The sequence below is a fragment of the Propithecus coquereli genome, unplaced genomic scaffold (assembly GCF_000956105.1).
Source record: "Propithecus coquereli isolate 6110/MARCELLA unplaced genomic scaffold, Pcoq_1.0 Scaffold309, whole genome shotgun sequence".
NCBI classification, from domain to species: domain Eukaryota; kingdom Metazoa; phylum Chordata; class Mammalia; order Primates; family Indriidae; genus Propithecus; species Propithecus coquereli.
Window position 1 is genome coordinate 586,703 of NW_012148719.1, and position 15,471 is coordinate 602,173.

Consider the following 15,471-nt stretch of genomic DNA (forward strand, 5'->3'; position numbering starts at 1 on the left):
TGATATTATTCAGCGGAAAGAATATGCTTTTCCCTTTTAACTTTTTATAAAATCTGTATCTAATGTTTTAAAAAGTATAGAAAAGGAAATGGTAGTGTAAAAGCGTGGGGAAATTGTAGCTGAAGAATTAACAATCACCTGCAAAATAAACATTCTCATGGTACAAAATTGTGGCATTTGAATAAACTTAATTTTTATAAATTAGAGAATAATACAATGAAACATACCAGTGTTTTTCATGTCACTGCCTTGTTTTAATTGAAATAGATGTGTACTTGCTTATTTCCACACATTTGTACTTTATTTTTCAAAGGTAAGATTTTTAAATTTGTGAGTTACCCAGGAATAGTTTCATGTGTTAAAACGATCTCCCTACAATCGCCTCTTAGAAGTTCCCACGGGCAGGCAGGCGTCTTGCCGGTTCAAAGGCTCTGCTCCGAGTCACCAGCAGGGGGCGAGAGAGCCCTTTCCCACCTGCAAGACCACGTGCTATTTCTCAGACTTGCCAATTTGTCTAATGGTTAGAAAATCGCATCCCCTTGTTTAATTTCATTTTCCCAACTAATGGTGAGACTGAGCATCTCTTCATGTGTTTTCCGACCATCTTAATTTCCCGTTTTTATAAGTTTCTTATTTTTTTTTTAATTTCACTTTTTGGTGTCAATTTTGCTGATTTGTAGGAGTTTGATACATATTTGGGACCATATGTCTTTCACACATTGTGTGCATTTTCTCTTGTTTTATCGCTTATTCCTAAGGTATCTCGCGTAAAATGTTTAAATTATGATTTAGTCAAACTTGTCAAACTTTGCTTTTTTAGTATTTGCATTTTGTGTTTCTTTTAAGAAGGCCTTTCCTCCCCAAATGGACAATTCTTTTTCTTCTGTTTTCTGCTAATGATTTATAGGTACTTTGTTTTTTCTTTTTAGCTCACAAACATTTACACTGGTACACAATTCATCACGTAGATTACTGTGGGACTGAAAGCAACTACCTCCTATTTGGAAGTTCTGTTTTGAACTTTAGAAATCCGAAGTCTAATTGATTAACAATCATAGTTGTACGTGACTATTAAGGAAGGACCTTAATAGGGAATACAATTTTAAATAAAACTTTGTTCTAGGACAAGATTGGTATTGGAGGTTATTTGTACTCATTCGTGAAAGAGCAAATGGGGTGTGTATGTTTGGGGTAGAAATATTATGAAACAGCAAGTGAACCCACAAGGGTTTCTCCCCATTAAAAAGCCCGAGAACCGGGACGTGAAAAGTGAAGCTGGGAGGTGGGGGTGGGGAAGGGGGTCTTGTCTCCTTCATCTTCCCCCCTGGAAATACCCGGGGCGCAGCGAGCACTAACGTGGCCTCCCGCAGGAGGCAGGAGCCTTCCAGGGAGTCACCCAGTCCAGTGGCCTCGGGGGCAGCGTCTGTCCACAGCGGGCTGAAGTGGTCAGGAACGTCCGCCGAGGTTTCGCACGTAGCCCCCGGTGCCCCTTGGTCAGCAAGGTCCTTCGCACGGTCAGCGGCTCCCAGCAGGTCCCACCTGCCGTTTTCCTTGACAATGACCTGGCTGGTTTCCAGCCAGGGACATAAAGGTGGCCTGGAAGCCTCCGGGGTGCTGACAACTTTGAAGTGCCGGTTGCTGGCCGGCAGCGGCTTCCCAGTCCCCGGGGCTCACTCGGGGTCCACCAGCTCAGTCCCTGGGCAGGCGTGGAGAAGGGGGAGGGACAGTCACCACTGCCACCCATCCCAACTCACGCTTCCCAGCTTTGCTTCTTCCCTTAAAAAACCCAACAAAAACGGAGCAAAATGTTAATACATCCTCCCAGCAAAAAATAATTAAAATATACAAATCCAACTTAAATCAACCTTGATATTCCAAAAGCCTTCTTTAAAAAACAAGGAAATCCAGAAATTGGTCAGGTACAAGGAGCTGATGTCACCTTTTCATTAGCTCTTGTTTACAAGAGACGCCTTTGCCCGCAGCCCCGGTGGGTGAGAAGCTGCCTAGGGAGGCCCCTCTCTGGGCCCAGGGAGGTAGGAGGGTTCAGGGACACGGACTGCAGGGGAAGCCGAACGAAAAGGCCCCAACGCCCGGGCAAAGCAGTGCCCTGCGGAAGCTGCCTTGCGGCCCGGGCTCAGGACGGCCGGTCTGTGTCCTGCAAAGGGGCCCGCCCTGGAGGCAGCCCCAGGTACCCTGCTGCCCCTTCACCCCCGCCCTGGCCGCAGGCTACGCACAGCGCTGCGGGACCACGCAGAGGCACAGGGGAGAAGTCCTGTCTCCCCGAATCCCACCTGGACAGGCCCCCCAGGCGCACGGCATCTTCTCCCCTGACTTAAGGTGCTGAGCCCTGGCCCCGGGCTGTTTCTCTAACTCCGCACACTTGTCCCGGTCCCGGCCTCAAGGCCACGTGGCTCTTGAGACACTGGGCAGCTCTTCTGTTCTGCCCAACTAGGTAACCCCAGGTACCTAAACCAGTGGATCTCAGCGGGTGGCCCCAGCCCGGTAACATCAGCACCACCTGGAAAATGGTCAGAAATGTATGTTTCTGGCCCCACCTGCATTAATTTCTTTGGGAGACTTAGCAAATCGCCCAAGCTTGCGTGGCTCACAGCAGCAGAAATGTATTGTCTCACAGCTCTGGAGGCCAGAAGTTCAAAATCACGGCGTTGGCAGGGTCAGGGGCCCTCTGAAGGCTCTAGGGGAGAGGTCTCCCTTGCTCCTCCCAGCCTCTGCTGCCTGCTGGCCGTCCCTGGCTTTCCTTGGCTTGTGGCAGCATCACTCCAGCGTCTGTCTCTGTCACCACACGACCATCTTCCCTGTGTGTGACTGTGTCCAAATGTTCCTCTCTGTATAGGGCCACCCCGATCCAGTGTGGCCTCACCTTAACTTGATTACATGTGCAAAGGTCCTATTGCAAGTCAAGTCACATTCACAGGTACCTGGGGTTAGAATTTGGATGTATCTTTTTGGGGACACAATTCAATCCACAACAGCACCCCAGACTGCTGATCAGGGACGCTGGGGGCCTGGGAGGGGTCTGGGCCACCACCCCTACCAGCTGCAGATCTGATTGCCTCTTCTCCACCCAACACCCGACACTGGGCAGACGAGCTCGATGGCAGGCCATTAATGGCACATGCAGCTTGGAGACGGGACACTGACTGCCACACTGGGCCGCCTGGGGACAGAGTGAGCAAGCAGAGCCTGCGAGAGGCAGGCTTCGGGGTGTCGAGAAGGCAGGTACCCCCTGGTTTGCACAAGAGGGTGTGGCTGGCTTGTTTGAAAGAATGCACGGCTGGCGGGAAACTCGCTGTCACTCAGGGGTAGCAGGAGCTGTGCCTGGTCCTACGACAGGGAGGGCAGTTTGGCCAGCCGGCCTCATCCACGCAAGCAGAGTGGGGGGCGGAACCTGTGGTTAGACCATTCAGCTCTCCCTGGTGTTACTGAGTGTCAAGGCAGCACGAAATACTGAAGTTTAACTTCAGGCCTTGCACCGTGTTTATTTGCAAAGTATTCATCGAATCCTTTACCTATTCTCTGCTGCCAGCCTGGTGCTGGTGTGGTCTGAGCTACCACCACTCCTCACCTGGCATGGGCCTCATTCCATTCTTGTTCCTCTCTGATCCATTCTCCCCATGTGCAGAAGGATCTGTTGAAGTGCGATGAGTCCTGCCGTTCTCCTGCTCAAAACCTTCCAATAGTCTTTTGCTGCACCTCGGAAAAAATACCAGACCTCTTCCCATAGCCTTGGGGGCCGTGGGGTCTGGCCCCAGCCTACTCTCCCCGTGTCCGTGATGCCCGTGGGTAAGATGAGCTTGTCCTCGCCTTGCTGTTCCTCTGTCTGTGGCACTCAGGCCACCCCAAGCTCTCCTCTCCGCTCAGCCCTCAGCGCAGTGACCCCCTGGGGTCCCTGCCTGACACCCCAGCTAAAGCTCCACACCACGTCCCCCTCTCTTGTCTCCTTTGAGGCATTGCCTATATTGTGGGGGTGCCTGGCGCCCACCCCCACTGAGCGTGAGCTCCTCAAGCACAGAGGCTGGATCTTTGTCACCCCAGCATCTGGCACAGGGCTCGGCCCACGGGCGCTGCTCGCCCAGTACCTGTGGGCTTTCTGCCATGGGCCTTCCAGCTGCAGGGGGCGGAGAAGCGCCTGGCTCCCGGCCCCGGGAGGCTGCCAGACCACGGACCACGGAATGAGGAGGGCATGGGCGGTGGGTCAGCTCTGCCCCCAGTGGCTATGGGCCCAGACACGTTTTAACCTGCCATGCTCAGCGTCCATCTATGTATCTGTCTGTCTATCTATTTATTTAGAGACAGAGTCCTCCTCTGTCACCCCGGGTAGAGTGCAGTGGCGTCATCATAGCTCACTGCAACCTCCAACTCCTGAGCTCACGGGATCCTCCTGCCTCAGCCTCCTGAGTAGTCGGGACTACAGGTGTGCACCACCACACCCAGCTAATTTTTCTGTTTTTGCAGTAGAGACGAAGGCTGATCAGGCTGGTCTCAAACTACTGTGCTCAAGTAATCCTCCCATCTCGGCCTCACAGAGTGCTAGGATTACAGGCAGGAGCCACCACGCCCAGCCGACATCCTCATTTTTAAAGTCAGGCATTGGTAGCGTTTTCATGAAGATTTAATTAAGTGACATAGAAATTGTGCTAAGATCTTTAGCAAGGTTGACACAGAGTTGGCGGCCACTAGAAAATTTTTCCCTACCTTCCTCTGCTGTGCTCCAGACCAAACGATGGGCCACTACAGAGCCCAGGGGCTGCCGCCTGAGTTTAGGCCAGTGAGGTCCCAGGCGAGGTTGCACTCACTGTCTCTCACGCCCACTCGCCCACTCACCTCCACCGGCTCTGAAAGCTCCTCGACTGCACAGCGGCCGCACGTGTGGCCTCCTGGGGCTTTTTGTTCCTGAGACTAAAGGAGCGACCACAGCTGGTATCTGCACCAAACCCACTCAGCGTCCCCCCAGAAAGCCCCCAGAGCTCCTCAGAGAGGCAGGAGCAAAGAGAGAGGGCCTCACGTCACTCTGTGATCTAGGGCCCCGGGCGACCTGCAGGGCCACGCCAGGGGTGTGTGGCCCCTCACGTCCGGAGGGCACAGCTTTCTGCGCTGGTGGCTCTGCGAGGCTCTGGCTGCACCATTCTTAGCACTGGAGAGAGACGGGCAGAGGCTCGAGAGAGGCAGCTGGAAGCAAGGCTCAGGCAGCTGTCAACCTCCTCGTCTCATCTGTCAGGGGTCAGGAAAATGACCTGCTCCCAGCTGCCACCGACTGGCGCGGGCAGAGTGGCTGCTCTGCCAGTGCCTCTTAGGACATTGCGATCAGGCCATGCCGACGTGGGCGTTGTTTGGCCGGGAGGATGTTAAACGACAATAGGAACCAGCTAAATGAGCGCAGAAGACGAAAGCAGTGCGGAGAGTACCTGCTCTATTAGGCTGTGTCTGGCTCTCGTCCCAGAAAAGCATACGTGGAGAAGGTGCTGGGCTTGCTCAGTGGAACCAGGCGACGATGCGCACATCGCAAGCCGTGCGAGGAAAGGTCTCCGGAGGCAGAGAGACGGGGCTATCCCGGCTGCACCCAGCCTGGCAGGCAGGGTTCGTTGCATCCTCAGAGAAGAGCAAACTCTGGACGAACACTGCACACCCTGCCGGTGCCGTCCTGGACGGAGCTCGACCGTGTGCCTATTACCTTGACGACAGCCGTCAGGGCTTCTCCCTCTCTTCCCTGCCTCCACGCCCTCCAGGTGATCGGGACAGCTCTCAAGACCCCCAGGTGATTCCTGATAGACGGTAGGTCAGCATAACACAGCCTGCAGTGAGGTGAGGAGAGCCATGTTTTAGGGGCCCCCTGAGTTCTGACATGCTCCGTTAGAAGGTCTCCCCCAGGGAGAATCAGGCCGCAGCCGTTCAGGCCCAGGTCCCGTGTGATCCGCGGTTCTGGTGAGCCGCCTTGGCCCGTGCACAGTCTTCCCGGCGCCTTGCCCTAGGGCCTCGCTGCAACACTCGCGCATCTGCCGCGGCGCCCTCGGTAGTTGGCTGAACGGGTCCCCGTTGCTCGAGTGTGCTCCTTCTGAAAGGGGCCTCTGATCTTCTGACCTCACGGTTTTACAGAGAAGCTGGTGAGAGGGATTCCTGAGGAGTATGTCTCCTCCTTCGTTCCAAAGAGGAAACCTGGCTGAGCGCGGTGGCTCACGCCTGTAATCATAGCTCTCTGGGAGGCCGAGGCGGGGCGGATTGTTTGAGCTCAGGAGTTTGAGACCAGCCTGAGCAAGAGCGAGACCCCCTCTCTACTAAAATTAGAAAGAAATTAATCGGACAACTAAAAATATATATGGTGGCGCATGTCTGTAGTCCCAGCTACTCGGGAGGCTGAGGCAGGAGGATCGCTTGAGCCCAGGAGTGTGAGGTTGCTGTGAGCTAGGCTGACGCCACAGCACTCTAGCCCGGGCAACACAGTGAGACTCTGCCTCAAAAAAAAAAAGGAAACCCACTTCTGCTCGGCCACTGTGAGCATACATACCAGGTTAGGTTTAACCGCTCGTAACAGAACACTCTATAATGAGCATTGTCACCATCATCATCATCATCACAGCTTACACTTATGAAAGCGCCTGCTACGCATACTGCCTGCCAGGCACGTAACAACACCGCAACACGGAGACCGTTATTATTCTCATTTTACAGATGGGGAAACTGAGGTACAGAGAGGCCAAGTAACTATCCAAGGTCTTGGTGCCAGTGAGTGAAGGGGCTGAGATACAACCCAGGGTGCTCAGCTCCAAAGTCTGTGCTCCGCACTTTTCTGTTACTTAAATACTTAAGGGTTTGTGACTCTTTTAGCAAAGTCCAGAGAGGCGGACTGGGGTTATCTTGGTGGTAACACTATTGCCAGGGACCCAGGCTCCTCCTATCCTTCTGCTCTGTCAGCCTGGGAAGGGGCTGCTATTCCCTCAGTTCCCTCATGATCCAAGCTGGCTGCTAGAGGACAAGCCATCACACCTGTTTTCCAGGCAGGAGGAAGGAGTGAGGGGAAGAAACAGGCAGGTCTTTTGGGTGAGTTGGCTCTCTTTAAGACACCATCCACTGGTACAGCCCGCTCACCAGAACTCAGCCATGTGGCCACCTTAACTGTCAGGTTGGAAAATGAAGTTATAGATCTGGGCTAATTGCCTGCCTATATGTGATGGGGCTCCATTCCAAAGAAGGGGAGAATGGATGCTGGGAAGCAACTGGCATCCCTGCTGCCAAGTGAAGAAAGTCAGTTTCTTCATCGGGTTTTCTGTCCTCGAACATCTCCTGAAGGGCAAGAGCGAGAAGGCCCCACCCTCTTCTTCATCAGACTTTTGGAGACCTTCACCATGGAGACCTGCTCTGCCCACAGGGCTTCCCGGACAGCTCCCTGCTCCAGGCCCACTGAAGATGAGCACCTGTGATGTGTGCATGGGGGCCTCTTTAATGCCGACAGAGACAGGGTCTACAGCTCAGAGCTGGATTTCCACACAGCGAACGCAGGATGTTAGTCTTCGGAGATTTCCTCCTCCTCATGCTCTGGCCCACTGAAGACCCTCAAGAGGAACAGTTTCAGACTTCTCCTAGGGTTGCCCATCCTGGGAACAAGATCTAAGGCCCCAGTTGCTGATCTAGATCTTTGACAACTGGAGATCCCAGCTGTTCTTCTAACTTTTGAGGCCCTACTTCCGCCTGGAATCACATCTGCTGGTCCATGTGAGTCCTGGAGGCAGAGGAACATCTAAGCTCTTCTGTGAGGCAAGAGAGGACACCAGAGATGGCCTGGATGGTCAGAGGCTGGGGATAGAAATGAGCCCAGTGGGATATCGCATGTGAAAATGACTGTGTAGTGTCCTGCTCTTTAAAGATTGGCGGTGGGAAGCAAAGAACTCAGTGTCAGATCAGTCTTAGCCTTGCCACCTACTCACTATGTGAATTAAGTAAGTTATTTTACCACACTAAGCCTCAGTTTCCTCATCTGCAAAACAGCAATGATGACGACACCTATCAGGTAAGATTGCTATGAGTGCCCGGCACATAGTACGTGTTCAGTAAATGTGAGGATGATGTTGATGATGGTGATGGTGGTGATGTTGATGATGGTGATGGTGGTGGTGGTGATGGTGATGATGCTGATGGTGGTGATGATGGTGATGGTGATGATGGTGATGGTGGTGATGATGTCGATGCTGGTGATGATGTCGATGCTGGTGATGGTGATGATGGTGATGGTGGTGATGATGTCGATGCTGGTGATGATGTCGATGCTGGTGATGGTGATGATGGTGATGGTGGTGATGACGATGATGGTGATGATGGTGATGATGGTGATGGTGATGGTGATGATGATAATGATGGTGACGGTGGTGGTGATGATGGTGATCGTGGTGATGACGATGGTGGTGGTGGTGGTGATGCTGATGGTGATGGTGATTTAGAACCAGAACAGATGTCCCTCCAGTGGGACATCTGTCTACTCTGATACCTTTGTGATTAATGAAAGATAGTGTAACTCTGCATAACTTTACATGGTTTAAACAAAGTTTTAATTAATACATGCCCATTTATCATTGTCTTATCATGTTCAGGTTATCTAATTGTCCTTGAAGAAAATACTTGTTTATTGAACTAATGCCAGTTCTCTTTCTTAGCCATTGTGCCTACAAAGTAATAATCTTTTGGTTTTGTTGTTGTTTCCTAGGATAACTTTTTTGGGGATTCTTTTGATTTGCTAAGAACATATATGAGGATAGTTAAATAACTTAACCTATTAAGTTGAAAAAATTTGTATGAAAGCAGGAAAAATACTTTAGCTGTGAAACCAAACAAATACATAAGGGATTTCATCAGTTGTTTTAACTGGCTAGATTGGCTTAGCACATCCTAGGGCTGTTGGACATGTATGATGAGATGTAACAAAGTGATTTCAGGTGATTTCCTTAGTATGCATTATGGAAATGTAATTTTTGGTTACCCCCCCAATTTTTTTTAGGTTTTGTTTTTATTTATTAATTTATGGTCATGGTTTTTGTTTGTTTTTTGAGACAAAGTCTCGCTCTGTTGCCCCGGATAGAGTGCCGTGGCATCATCATAGCTCACAGCAACCTCAAACTCCTGGGCTCAAGCCATCCTCCTGCCTCTGCCTCCCGAGTAGCTGGGACTACAGGTGCACACCATGATGCCCTGCTAATTTTTCTATTTTTAGGAGAGACGGGGTCTCGCTCTTGCTCAGGCTGGTCTTGAACTCCTGAGCTCAAGTGATCCTCCCACCTCAGCCTCCCAGAGTGCCAGGATTATGGGTGTGAGCCACCGCACCTGGCCTCCATGGTTGTTTGTGTTTAGAGATCCTCTCTACCCCTCAAGCCTGTCTTCTGAGGCACACTTTACACTTGTCGGTTGGGAGGCACGTCTCCGAATGTGGGTTTCTCGCATTGGCCACTGGTGAGGATGTAGGCCGCGTTGGTACAGAAGGTAGGGAATTGTGATAAAACAACGACTTTTGCAAAGTTTCGTTTTGTCTAGTGCTCTGAAATTTGTCTTTTACGTACTGTGTGAAGTAATCCAGTTGCACACGTTGCAGCTAAAAGAGGAACCAGCTAACTGAACATCTTCAGAGTCTGAGGGATATGTCGGTGCCACTATTTCGAGTCACCGCCCAGTGCTTTGGAGGTACGGGGAAGTGCCAGGGGTAAGAGATGACCGCTTTCCCCAGGAGTTCACACCCAGGCTTCACTCCTTCTGTGACGGAAACAGGATCTGCCGAGGGGCTTCGGTGGGCGAGAACCGTGCTGGGAGGCAGGGAGACGGGGCCAAGCCAACGTCGCAGCCCTGAAGGGGATCTCTGCCTGCCCACCCGAGGTTCTGTGCACGCCGCTTGTACAGAGGGGCGCTCATTCTCCTCCGCAGCTCTTCACCCCTGTGCGGTGTGTGCTGATAACGCCGAGGTTAATCAGCTCGAGGCACACACGGTTCATTCTGGAAAACAGCCTGCAATTGTTTGGCAAGAGGTTTCTAGACCTCTCTTTGAGAATATTTAAACAGCTGAGCCGAAAGCCAGTGTGACTGTCCTTCCCGCCCTAGGTGAGTGTGTGGGGAAGCCACCAAGGACGTTATCTTGGCTCTTCTTTGTATCAGTGCCTGAGAAAACAGCCATAATGCTGTACAGCCACCGCACGCTCTCCCCGAAGGAAAAGATTTGCTTTATCTAAAATTGTCCGTTGCGTCCAGGAGCAAATCTGCATCGCAGCAATCCACCATTTTCTGCTCTGGGGACTGGAAAACATACACAAGCTCGAGCTACTTTAGCTGCTTCCACTGAATGTGCCGTCATCACTGAAACAAATGCATTCTTCCGCCCAAGATTCTAGGTAGAAGGACATTTGCTTTTGATTGTTTAATTGCATTGTTAAAGATTTTTAGCGGATCCCAGGCTTCTCCCTCTAGATGCCACCCACAGGCACCATCCCAGTTCCCCAGTGTGGAAACCAAAAATGTCTCCGGACATTGCCAAATGCTCCCTGGGGGGCACCATCACCCCTCACTGAAAACCCTTGCCCTAGAGATAATGAAGCTCATTACTAGTTCTCTAAGCACATTCTGTGCCCTCAAGACATCCCTACTTGAAAAATAACACAGGTGGGTTTCTGGTAATTTGCACAGGAAACCGAGTCCTTACGCTACAAAAGGTTGGACTCTCTCCTTTAGTGACCCTCAGCAGTGCAGGATGGCTGCGTTGAAATGTAATCAAAAAGCTCGTTCAGGGCTTCTGGGTAGAGTCCCAAACCCTTTAGATTATATTAGTTCATTATCTCAGACCATGTTGGGTCTTTTCCAGTGGACAAATTGGATTTTTTTTGGAAAGCATGGCAGTTGAATTTATAATAATATTTAGGATTAAAAGAGAGGACGAGGGAAAACCATTTTCTCCTGTCATGAATGCCCTTCATTGAATTTTAGAAACTCAGTTTGGAAGAGCAAGGCGGATGTCAGGCAGAATGCTGTGAAGAGCAGACGCTTCCGCAGGGCCAAAGCGAGAACAGATCCAGGAGGCTTTGAGGACTCAGAGATGAACGAGCTGCCGTAAACTCTTACATGGGTTAATTTTATGTGTTAACTTGGCTGGGTCACGGTGCCTAGATACTTGGGCACGATGACATAATCCTGGATGTTTCTCGTGAGGGTGTTTTTGCATGAGATTTATATTTAAATCAGGGGACTCTGGGCAAAGCAGGGCCCTCCATAATGTGGGTGGACCTGGTCCAGCCAGCTGAAGGCCCGAATGGAACAAAGACTGCCCTCCCCCGAGCCAGAGGGAATCATGCCAGCGAGATGGCCTTCGGGCTTGAACGGCAACAGCGGCTCTTCCTGGGCCTCCGGGCTGCTGGCCCGCCCTGCAGATGTCGGACTTACCAGTGCCCATAATCTCGTAGCCAATTCCTTAAAATAAGTCTGTGTGTGTGTGTGTGTGTGTGTGTGTACACGCACATATACATACACACATACACACACCCGTCGGTTCTGTTTCTCTGGAGAACTCTGGCTAATGCAACTTTTCTGAGGATATTTCAAGTACTGAAAGTTCCACGGTTCACCACGGCCACCTACTCACGCTCCCTGTTCGTCAAGAGCATATGGCTGCAGATGCCTCCTGGGAGGGTTACGAAACAGCTTGGTTTTTTGTTTTGTTTTTGTTTTTATACCGCAGAGGCCAGCAGGATGCCAAGTCTTAGGGAAAAAAAGTTTACTTTTGGGTTTGTAAAAAGAAGCACTTAACTAGCACAGCAGCTGCGAAGACAGGAAAAGCTGCAGAGCAGCAGAACACCGCGGACTGCCGAGGCGGGAGACAGATGCTTTCAAAATAATTAATGAATTACCAACCTGCCGGGCCTGGCCATACCCGGCCTGTCCTCCCCACGTGCCTGCCCTTTCTCAGGGTGCCTGAGCTCGGGCTCGTCCGGGCTGGCTGTGCCCTCCCCTTGGCTGGTGGTCATTCCATGGTCTCCTTGGCCAGGTCTTGTCCAAACCACGGGCATGTCACACCCTGTGGCTTCGATCTCCGGTACACACAGAAGGGCTCACCCCAAACCTAGTCAGTGGAGGTGGAATGCGGCCCCGAGATCCACCCTGAGCTGCTGCGGTCTGCTGTCCGCAGCACGAGCCCCCACGAGGGGCTGGTTCTGGCTTGAAGAGCAGAGCCGAGGAGCTTCTCTGAGATGGGTGGGTGTGAACCCAGCAGAAGCCCAGGACACATTTTAGTGTGGCCCCTGTTCCCGCCATGGACCCAGGGAGGAGATGTCACAGGACTTCTCACCCCCCCAGGAGGGACCAGCCGAGGCAGGCGGCAGTCCCAGGGATCTGGCCTCCCTGGTCAGGGCAGGGCAGTGGGGGCGTCACAGGGGCACAGCGAGCCTTGGGGAGGGGTGGTCTGCCTCTTGCATGGTCCCAGGGGAGAGCACAGGGCTCTTGGCCCTGAGAGTGGCTGCTGGATGAGACAGAGGCACAGGAGATGACGCGCTCCTCTTGCTGACCCCTCCAACCTCGAACCATTCATTAACACCTGTAAAAGGAAGGAATTTCTCAGTGGAAACATTCAAGGGGCTGTGCTTTGGACTCGGTCCACGGAGCCCACGCAGACACCACAGTGCATGGCGTGCAGGAGCCGGGAGCAAAGCTAGAATCATTGGTCTGGGTGACACGTGGTTCTTTGAGGGTTCTTTGAGGGTCCTTCGGGCCCCAGGACCCTCCGGCCCATCCCTGCTCTGCCCATCACTGACCCAGGCCTCCTGCCTCCTCTCTAGCGCCTCACTGGTGTTCCTGAACACAATCTAGATCGGCATTGATCCAACCATCCCTTTCTGGAATCTTCTCCCCTTCCCAACCGCAAACCTGTGCACCCGGCCAGCACACTTTGTCCCTGCTGGCACCCCGTCCTCCGGCTCCCACATGCCTCTCATTTACTGGGCATCTGCATCGGTCCCGAGGCTAGCAGACATGATCTCCTTCCGTCCTCACAGAGCTCTGTGAGTGCAGAACGGCCCAATCTGGTGGGCGGGGACCTTTGGTCCAGAGGTGCTGACGGAGGAACGTCTTGCTGTAGCAGGGGCGAGGTCTGACCCTGGGCAGTGCCGTCAGCCCTTGTCCTTCCCCTAGCCCGCCCTTCACCCCCTGGCCATTACCGCGTGTGTCTGCTCAAGACCCTGCCCTCCGTGGGCTCTGCCCGGCAGAGGACAGCCCGTCCCCCACACCGTCGCCCTGATCAGAGGGTGGCAGCTAAGCAGGTCCGGGCTTCTGGCTCCCTGCAAGGGTTTGTAGATGAGCAGTCGCTCTCACCACTTTCTGCCTTCTGCGGACACTCACCGGCTCCCCATCCAAACTGGTGTCCCCAGTAGCCCCGGGATGCTCTGCTTCCCCCAGGATTCAGCGCCTTTCATAATCCCTGGGTCTCAGCATCCAAACACACCCTTCCAGGCTTTCTCGTTTCCTCGACTTTCCTCCAGTGGGTCTTGGCCATCCTGCTGACCTGCTCCCCTCCTGCACCCTCAGACCCCCAGGGTGCCCCGTGCCCGGCATCCGCCCCTTCTGGGCTAGCAGGCAATGAGGTCTGTCTGACAACTGAACTTACACCTTTGCGGTAACACTGCCTGCATTCCAGTACCAAGTCTCCCAAGCCTCAGTTTCCTTGTCTTGTAATGGGTGTGATGATACCGGGTTCCATCTCCTGGGGTAGATGGTGCAGTACGGTGACAAATGCCTGGCACGTAAGGAACACTTGGTGGAAGTCTGCTCACTCTTGACCCTCTGGCCCGTGACCTTGCTCCGGCCACAGAGCTGATCCCCGCACTTGACTGCAGACAGAACCCCTTCTTTCTCCGAGTTCCCCCATCACAGCTAGAGGACGTCCCAAGACAATGCAAGAATTCCACCAAAGATCCCCTCTGCTCTCTCAGCTCAGTCTTTCCAGGCTCTACAATCTTTTGAATCATCTTTAGTTGGCTGTGTCTCAAACATCCCCATTTTCACTGCCTTCTTCTGCAGACGCCTTCCACAGGCTGGGAGAGAGGGCTGAGCGTGGGCCTCTGCAGTGGGCACCCTCGGCTGTCCTCCTCCCGGCCTCCACGTGACTCTCCTGTGCCCAGTCTCCTCTGGCCTCTGGTCTTGCTTTGGTGGTGAGCTCCCTGCTTGGGCTCAAGACCCCGTCACTGCGCTCCGGGCCTTTGCCGTCCATGAGCACCTCGCCGCGGCTCTCGTTCTTGTGCCTCATGTCACTCGGGGCCTTTCCCCGCCGAGCACGGTCCGGTCTCCCTGTAGCTCATGCTAAAGGCTACCTTTTCTTTCTCAAACCCACTTTCCCCTTCCAGCAACAGTCTCACTTACAGCTTCCCACCATGGGCGAACTTCTCCATTCCTATTCCTGGAAAATCCGGCTTCTGTCCCTCCATTTACCAGAAACTGCTGCTTTAGGGTTGCCAGGGTGATGGAATCCAGAAGCCTGTCTTTAGCTCCCTGACCTTCCCCAGTCCCTGCGTGCTGTCTGCCCACCGACATTTGTGACCATGCAGCGCTGGCGTGTCCCTGACTTCCCTCCCCTCCATCTCTCCGAGCTCCACCCCCGGTGTTTCCTGGGGACCTGGTCGCCACGTCCTGCCCTCACCATGCCCCGCGCAAAGCACCTGTGCACACTGCAGCCGGCTCCAAGCCGGGTCCGAGCCCTGCTCAGTGCACAGTGCAGGCCACGTGGCACATGGGACACTGCCCAGGAACACCCCTCCACTCACGCTCACCTTCCTTGATATCTTCCCCCGCATCCCGGCCACCCCGCCTATACCCCACAGCCCTTTGCACCCTCCTGCCCTTCAGTCTAAGCCACGTTCTGTGGTCGTAGCTGGGCGGCAGCTCTTCCCACCTGGTTTTCTGTTATTTAGTTCCTCGACCGTGGGCTGACGGCTCTGCAGTCTGAATGAGCTGAGTTCAAGCCTCATCTCTGCCATTGGCTAACAGTGACTTCTTAAGAAAACATCTCTATTGAAGTATATTTCCTATACCACACAATTCACCATCTGAAGTGTACAATTCAACCTTTTCTTTTTTTTTTAGCATATTCACAGATATGTGCAAGCGTCCCCATGGTTGAGTTTAGAGTATTTTCATCACCTCAAAGAGAAGCCCTATTCCCTCTAGCGATCCACTGCCTATTCCCCTGCCCCCAGCAGCGCGAAGCACTCACCGTCTCTGCAGATGTCCCTGTTCTGCACATTTCATATGAACGGCACCAAATAATACAAGATTTTTGGGACTACCTTCTTTCATTTATAATGCTGTCGAGGTTCACCCATGCTGTAAAGCGGATCAGCCCTTCATTTATTTATGCCCGAATCATATTCCATTATACGGATGTACCACATTTGTTTATCCATGTTTTAGTGGATGGACATTTGGGTTGTTTCCACCTCTTGGCTATTA